The sequence below is a fragment of the Oryza sativa genome, chromosome 2, assembly GCF_034140825.1.
Source record: "Oryza sativa Japonica Group chromosome 2, ASM3414082v1".
In the NCBI taxonomy this organism is placed as follows: domain Eukaryota; kingdom Viridiplantae; phylum Streptophyta; class Magnoliopsida; order Poales; family Poaceae; genus Oryza; species Oryza sativa.
In genome coordinates this window covers 7,398,267-7,407,680 of record NC_089036.1, presented here as the reverse complement: position 1 = coordinate 7,407,680, position 9,414 = coordinate 7,398,267, and positions in this window count along the sequence as shown.

The window sequence follows — 9,414 nt, the reverse complement described above, 5'->3', positions numbered from 1 at the left end:
GGTCTAAATTATATAAAAAAATTCACTATAGGTACCCGATTTTTTAAAAGAACCGACATGTATAGGTATCGATTAATTAAAAACATATACCACATGTTTTAAAAAAACCGACCGAGCCGAGCCGAGCCGTTCTTATCCACCCACCCATCCTTATCCACACCAACACCTCTCTCCCCTTCTCCTGCTCTCCGAAGCCACCCCCTTCCACCATCTTTTGCCTTCTCGTACTCCAACGACTACTACCTCCCCTCCTCCTCCCCCACCGCCAATGGCTACTTCTCCTCCTCTGCCCCCAAGACAGACGGCTTTGTGGCCAAAGGTGACCATCGGATCAAGATGTACACCACAACACCCCTATCGCTGACACCTCCACCGCGCCTCGCGCTCCCGCCGCCACGCGGAAGGAGGGACAGTTACCTGGGAGGTGGTGAAGTGGGAGGAGGAGGTGGCTGACCTCTCTCCTCTTTCTCCCTCACCCCTCTCAATCTCTCACTCTGTCTCCATCTCCTTTGTCAGAAGCCCCTCTATATTTCCACCCATTGGAGGGGCGATGACAACAACGGAGGACACAGTGACTACCGCTCCTTCCTCTCCTCTCCTCTCCTCTCTACTTTTTCTTGGTGGCCTGGCCAGCGGATTTGCTGGCATGGAGGTAGGGGGCTGCCGGACTGGCTGCCTGGAAGTCGGGGGTCGTCGGATTTGGCCACCTCCGACCTCCATGGCGATGGTTTAGGTGTCGTCGGTGAAGGCGATAGCAGCTGGATGTGTTTGTTCACGTTTATTCATGTCTTTGTGTTGATTTTGAAGATCTAGATGTGTTGTTTGTTTGTTGAAATAAGAATATAGGGATTATTGATTGTTGTTCATGTGTTCATCTTCATTTTACGGGATTTGGAGCTTCATTCTGGGATCTAGGGCTTGATGAATTGGCTCGATTTGAGCTAGTCAAGAGTTAGGTTTTCCTTTTTTTTTCTCCTAGAAAACCAAAGATATCGGTTATATATTCAGAACAAGCACCTATAATCTCTATTGGTGTTGGTTTTAAAACTGGCACCTATACCAATGGGTAGAGGTACTCCTAAATTGGTATCGGTTAGTAAAATGGTACATACACCTATAGGGTGCTCTGTTGTAGTGGCTATACCCTTCCTACGGAATAGCTTATGTGTGTTGACATCAGTATGGTACTGTATGTTCAGATCTGATAGCTAGATACCAGATCTGATACCGTGATACTATACACGACAGCCATTGGTACCATGCTGACGTCATGATGACATTAGCGTGGTATAGTACGTACCATATCTGTTTTCGAGCAATTTTCATTCCTACCCGCGTGCCATCTCTCTCACCACCATCTGCATCAGCACGTCAAGAATGTGGGGGCTGACTGGATCCGGTCACCTTGAACTCGGGGGCCGCCAAATGTGATGGCCCTCAAGCTCGTGGCATTTGGATACTTTGTTTCACAAGCTTGAGGAGCACAGGCTCGTACGTGGTGAAATCGAGCTGCGACAAGTCGACGACACCAATGGCTTCATCGATTTCCCCATGCATTTGTAGCTAGCGTGTGACCCAGGTGTTCAGTGGTAATGGTGACACCAATGACTTTCTCAATGCATATCTCGGTACGTAGGTGGCCCGATCCAAACACCAAGAGGTCAGGGGCAGTCAAATCTATCCTCTCAGATGTCGGGTACGGCTAGATCCATGTGCAGCAGGCCTGCTCGACGGTAGTTTGTAGGTGTCTAGACTACTCTAGCCTTGATGAGTAGTAAGGGGTGTTTTGATACAGGGTTATAAAGTTTTAGCGTGTCACATCGGATATTATATAGGGTGTCGTACGTGGTGTTCGGACACTAATAGAAAACTAATTACAGAATCCGTCAGTAAACAGCGAGACGAATTTATTAAGCCTAATTAATCTGTTATTACCAAATGTTTATTGTAGCACCACATTATCAAATTATAGAGCAATTAGGCTTAAAAGATTTGTCTCGTAAATTAGTCGCAATCTGTGCAATTAGTTATTTTTTTAGCCTATATTTAATACTTTATGCAGGTGTTCAAACGTTCGATGTGACAGGGTGTAAAATTTTTGTCTGGGGACTAAACGGGGCCTAAGTTGATTATATGAGTATGGATCTTATGTGTTTTTTACTTTGTGGATTGGCATGTTTTTTAGGAAAGTCCTACTGGGCGAGCGATCGCCCGGGGCGATCAGGGCGCGATCCCTTCTCCTCCACGTGGTTTCCTTTTTGACACCACATTACTTTCATATTTTAGTAAATTTATGCACCTAAAGTTTATACACCTCTAGTTTACACATCTAAAGTTTATACACCTAGAATTTAGAGACCCAAAGTTTATAAGTCAAAAGTTTATATATCCTATTCAAATTTGAATTTGAATTCAAATATTTTTTTTATATATAGTATTTCTATACATCTAAAGTTTATACACCTAAAGTTTATAGAGCCAAAGTTTATAAGTCAAAAGTTTATATACCCGATTCAAATTTGAATTTAAATTATATCCGATTCAAGTTTGAACTTGAATTCAAATATTTTTTATATATAGTATTTCTATACATCTAAAGTTTATACACCTAAAGTTTATAAATCCAAAGTTTAAAATTCAAAAGTTTACATATCCGATTCAAATTTGAATTTGAATTCAAATATTAGTTTATAGACCCAAAGTTTATAAGTCAAAAGTTTACATACCCGTTTCAAATTTGAATTTGAATTCAAATATTTTTTTATAAATAGTATTTTCTATACATAATTTTTTCCAACTTTATTTTTTTATTTTTTTAAAAAAATATGGTACAGTAGGAAGAGAAGAAAGTGAGGAGGAAGGGAGAGAGTAGCGTATAGGGGTGATGGGGGTGATCGCCCGGAGCAGTCACCTGCCCATTAGCCACACCCTGCGTTTTATTCTAACGTCAATTATGTATATGTAAATCTTGATCCATTTATAATTTTGTATATAAAATGATTTGTTCGTGTATTATGATGATTGGTTTGAGGATGAGGATTTAATGAGAAGCCGTTTGAAGCATCATCTCGATTCGTGCATCAAAGCCAACGTTTTTTTTTTTACTCGTACAACCTTATATGCCGGTTTCTGAACCGATACCAATAGCTTCTCTTTCATGGTAGGGATAAAAATTCAGTATCTTTTGTGGGGCTTTTAATTAACTAGCGCTTAATAAGGTTTATATAGTGGTGAACGTAATAACGTCGTACAATCTGATCAAGCTGTCACCTCGTGCAAACAGCAGCAGAGGCGCCATGATTAAACCAAACCAACCAATTAAACAGCCGATCGATCGATCAATCACCGAGAGCATATGCACGTACGTTTAGCCAGCTCTTGCACACAGTTACACAACATTGTGAGCTCGTGCTTTTGGTACAATCGTACACACGTACAATGCAGATGGTGGAGAAATCATCACTCCCAGTTAGGAATCCCCTTTAATCCTGGTTTTTTAACCGGGAGTAAGGATCCGGGACTAAAGATGTGATGAGGGGATCTTAAAGAGAAAATAGCGGCAGTGCAGATGGTCCCTTTTTCTTTTTCTTTTTTCCTTTTTATTTTCTCCCGAATCAAGTAGGCAAATCCCCAAATCTAACTAACATCCCAAATTCACATCACCAAATCCACATCACAAATCATAAAGTTACTTATACACACAAATCAAATACATCACAATATCCTAAGAAATTACTCAAATACATCACAAATCCAAACAATGAATCACAAATTTGTAACTTCTCGGATAAATACATCTCAGTGAATCATTACAAATTAAAAAAAAAAAGAGAATGCCGCCGCCGGTCGCCACGAACGACGGGCGCGGCCCCGCCGCCCGCCGCCCTCCGCCGGGTGCAACCCCGCTGGGCGCCGCCCCGCCGCCCGCCGCCGGCCGGCCCGCCGGATGGGAAGGGGAGGCCGGCCGGGAAGGGGAGGAGGAAGGGGAGAGAAGGGGGAGGAGAGGAGGAAGGGGAGGAGATGGAGAAGAGAGTTAGAGAGGATAGATATGAGGAGAGGGGGTGAGATTCGATCCGTTAAGTTGTAACTGTGGAGGAGAGGATAAGGGATAGAGATTATATACTACGTGTTTAATTTTACTACCAACCGGGACTAAAGTGGTGATCTTTAGTCCCGGTTATTGACACCAACCGCGACTAAAGATCCTCGGCCCCCTGACATACATTTGACAGGGGATGAACCAACCGGGACTAAAGATCAAAATATTTATAACCAGGACTAAAAACAATCTTTAGTCCCGGTTCTTTTTGGATCCGGAACTATTGTGGATTTTGCCGGACCAAATAAAGATGGTTTCTCCAACAGTGCTGGGTCAAGTTAACCCTACTACGCATTAGTAATCTTGGATGATAAATTAATGCTGTGGTTGGAAACTTCGAATGCGATGCACTGTTTGGATCGATGGATATCAATGCTGAACTTGTAGAAGGTTATCTGTTCATCGAGACTTTCTTACGTGGAACAGGTACGATAGTGGATTAGTTTAATTAATTGATTTGCTGGGTACTTGGGCAGATGTACTATGAATCTCTGTGGATTGATTATATATGTGCATGTCATCTGTCATGCGAATGGCCACTACTACACCTGTCCCAAAATAAGTACTCCCTCCATTTCAAAATGTTTGACACCGTTGACTTTTTAGTACATGTTTGACCATTCGTCTTATTCAAAAAATTTAAGTAATTATTTATTCTTTTCATATCATTTGATTCATCGTTAAATATACTTTCATGTACACATATAGTTTTATATATTTCACAAAATTTTTTGAATAAGATGAATGGTCAAACATGTGCTAAAAAGTCAACAGTGTCGAACATTTTGAAACGGAGAGAGTATAACCATAGGTATCCGTGTACAACGTTTAATCGTCCATCTTATTTAAAAATTTTATGAAAAAATTAAAAACAATTAGTCAGCATAAAGTACTTCTCATGTTTTATCATCTACTAACAACAAAAATACTAATCATAAAAAAATCTAATAAAACGAACGGTCAAACGCTGAATATGAATAGTGTAAAACTACGCTTATTTTGGGACGGAGTGAGTACCTATGAAGAGGATGGGTGGGGGTGTGTGTTAGTGACAGACATGATAATTAAGGTTGATTTATATGAAAGGAAGCTTTAGACTTTACTGAATTTATAGGCGATGATAACAAGATATTTAATAGTATAATTCAGGGCCATATCTAAGATTTGATCATTCGGTGTAATTAAATACAAAATGAAGCCTTGTTTAAACAAAGCTACATAACTATGTTTACTTTTTAAAGGAACATATCCCAAAAAAATAGTAGAGAGCTGAACAAACTAGATAGATCTCTAACCCTTCCGAATGTATGATAGAGAAATTTAGGGGGCGGGGCTAGAGGGCTCTCGTAGTCCCCACACCAAAGGTGGAGACTCGAGCTCCTCTTTCTCCATGCCAGATCCGTCTCATGCTTGTTGAACATTAGGTATTCTCTGCAATCTGTTGGGAGGAGTCTCCTTGTTTTATTCATATCACGGCCAGCAGCTCTCTATACACAACAGGAGAATTAGATATCAATTTAACACGCTCATTAATTTATCTAGCTACGCATTGGTACTAAATGAGTAAAGAATTGCACATGATCAACAGCGGCTGAGAGGATGCTCACCAGTCGACAATGTTGGTGGATATGCTCTAACTACGTACGTCTAGGGAGATATAGTTGTGTCGAAAATGCAACTACGTATACATACTAGTTAGTTTTTCTTTACAAATTAAAGTGGATAAGTAGAATATTTGGTTTCTTCAAAATGCGATCACTTCATTAGATACATATTCTTTAAGGTGGCCATGATTATCATCAAACTATTATTGGAGCGCGCTAATTAAGAGAATAAACATGTTTTAGTAGGATCGTAGACGAAGAAGAGAATAACTGATGAAAAATTTATGGCCTCGGTACCATCGCCCATCTTGAACGTGCCAAGATATGGGTTGATATGATTTCAATTGAATTTTGAAGAGTTTCGTTTCAATTGAATTGGGTTGATATGATGGCGCGCATGTAAAAATACCCTCTCTCTTCCAACTCTTTTTATTATCCTCTCCTCTCTCTCTCCCACTAAGTCCCCTCCCGTCCATCCCACTCCTTCAGTTTCCCCCACTCCTCACACCCACTCCTATCCCCTCTCCTCGTGACGACGGACTCCGGCGGCAAAGGCAGCGGGCTCGGGCTCCGGTGGTGGCAAGCTCCGGCGACGGTGGCGGCAGGCGAGGTTGGCACGAGAGCAACGGCGGTGGGCTTGGGCAAGAGGGATCCCGCCCTCGGGAGATACAGATCCACCGTCCTCAGCCCTCGTTGACAGCTACAAATGTGACGATGGTGGCAGTGCACTATGGTGAGGACGACGACAGCGCCTCGGGGAGCTGGGGGCCAGCAGCGGGCTAGGGTTTTGGCCCATTTTTTGTTTTGAATTTTTTTTTTGGTCGAAAATATTTTTCCATTCGGCTGCGCTGGGCACCACAGGAAAATATGTTTTTACGCAGACACCAGTATACATGCGGGTCGTCCAATCCCCCGAATATCGATTTTTGTCATATGAAAAAAAAAAACATGTAGTAGTGCATTCAAATGCCAACTGTCCAAGTCCCGACTGCCTGTACTATTCGTCGTTACTTCGAGCAGTATAGTACTACGTACTACATTTTCTACTCGTCACACAGGAGAACAAGTGCGTGCACATTAATCCGGTGAACGTTCGAGCAGGAGTGGCAGTGAACCAAGGGATCCATCGTTTTGTTTATCACCCAACTTGTACGACATGCTATAATTAAGGGGGTGTTTAGATGGGGCTAATACTTTTTAGCCCATGTCACATCGGATGTTTGGACGCTAATTTAGAGTATTAAATATAGACTAATAAAAAAACTAATTTTATAAATGAGAGCTAATCCGCGAGACGATTTTTTTAAAGCATAGTTAATCCATAATTATCAAAAGTTTACTGTAGCATCATATTGTCAAAATCATGGCGTAATTAGACTCAAAAGATTCGTCTCGCGAATTAGTCCAAACTTATGGAATGGGTTTTATAATTAATATATGTTTAATACTCTAAATTAGTGTCCAAACATCCGATGTGACATGGACTTGAAATAAGTCCATGTAAACCAAACAGCTCCTAAATGAATCCACAAGAAAAGCAGACGGTGTTGCCGCACAGTGCCCCTGGAATTATTGCCCCTCCATTAGTTTAATCAGGTACACTGCATTGCGACCGAATGATCATTTGATTGACCTCCTGTTCCACTTGACCTCCGGCCCTCCTCATCAGCAAGACACACATTTACTTAAACTATGTACGGAGTAGCAAAAGTAAGGAGTGACACTTACATTAATGACCAATTAACTTAATTAATTACGCGTGTGGTAAATCAACATCCATGGAGCACTTTTGCAAAGTGCGGTGCATATAGGAGTATATGCCAATTTGCAAAAGTTAGGCAACTTGTTCATTCATTTAATATGGAAGTTAATTACAATGGTTCCCTTGTGTACTACGAAAAAGGAACTTTTGTAATACAAGTAAAAAATTAACCGTCGAACCATAAAAGCTACAGCCGCATCGGGAACAGTAGGATAAATTAATACGTAGTAATAAAATTATTTGTATTTGCACTTGGATGAAAGGGAAAGATCGCGAGTACGTCGTGATGCATGCAACTCATACTTGGATGGAGAAAACGTCGTCTTCTCTGTCTTTTCTTTTTCCTTTGGAGAATGAATTTTGTCTAAGGTTTTGATGGGTATGTATTATTTGTGATTTCAAAGAAATAGAAAATAGACTATCATAAAAATTATCAAAATCAACTCTAAAATTAAATTTTAAAATTTAAATTTATTTGGTTACGGCCAGTAAGAGAGACGGTGAGAGGCTAACACCCAATTTAGATAGCTTCTAGTAGCTACAATCTCTTCTGCTATCTCCTCACCTTCGCTGCCCCTTCCCCTCTCTTCCATCGCGCATCCTCGCGACCATGAGCATGAGCAACGCCAGCAAGTCCGTCGGTGACCACCGGCGGATCTAGCAGCAATTAGGTCGGGGGCAACCAGATACAGCCGCCGCGAACTTGATAGTGACGAGAACGAGCAGTAGCAGCTACGAAGACGATGCATGTTACCTCGAGCTCGCGTGCCTTTATCAAGAGTCTGTCATGGACCATCATTGGCCTCCTCATCTCCCTCGCATTCTCCATGGTACCAGGCCGACGGATCTAACAATGGAGGCTCCAGATGCGTGTACAACTTAGGGGATTATTGATTGTTGTTATGTTCATGTGGAATGTGTTGTTCATATGTTAATATGAACATCTAGAGGCTATTATTTGGTTTTATTTGTTGATTTGTTAATATGGGATCAGTGTTGAAGTAAACTTTGTTGTGCTCATGTGTTATCTGTGAATTAAACTTTGTAGTTGGGTAGATTAGGGACAGGGTTGGGGGTGCTCTGAGTATTGGCTCAAGTTGGCTTTTTTGTTTGTTTTTTCTTGGCTTGTGGAACACTATGGGTGCCGGTTCTTAATCTAAAATTGGTGTCAATATCACATATGAGAATCGCTATTAGGGTGTCGATTAGGAAACCAATACCTATGTGTGATTCATAACCGGCACCCATTATATTAGGTTCATTAGGTTCTTTTAGTAGTGTCATGAAGGACTTAAGTAGGATGCATGGCCATCCTATGTAGTAGTGTTGGAGAAGAAAATGACTATAATTTGAAAGAAGTAGAAAACATTATGTTTTATTACCACAGGTTTTGTATTTAAATGTGTTATAAAGCCTTACCTTCATACAAATCTCAATTAATTTCAACATATCTGAAACAATACTTTTGAAAACAGCAAAGAGTTGAACTATATATCAACCTTAGTCAAGAATTTAATAAAAAAAAATCATAAACACTATGTTATAGGGTGTGGTTTTGCAAAATTCTAGAACCACAATAGCTGGGGGACGGTACAGTTATATATATGTCATCAGTTAAAATAGCTAATTTTTGTGAAGCTTAGACCATTAAATATTTGATTTTGTGAAATTCACTGCGTGAAAAAAGTGTCGAGCAGTAGCAATAGTGACGAAAGTGATTTGTCCGCTGTGGCGATTCATTGTGCTTTTTGTGTCCTGCAGCGGTAACTCCAGATCGATCGAATGGTTGTGGAGCAATGGTCCTTTTCATTCCCTTTTCCCTTTTAAACACGAGAGAATAATATAATTGTAATGCACCCGTCCGGCCGGCCAGGAAAATAAGAAGAATGCGAGCGATCGGTCGACCGGCGGGGGGGAGCAAAAATCGGGCGCTCCCCCCGCCCCACGCG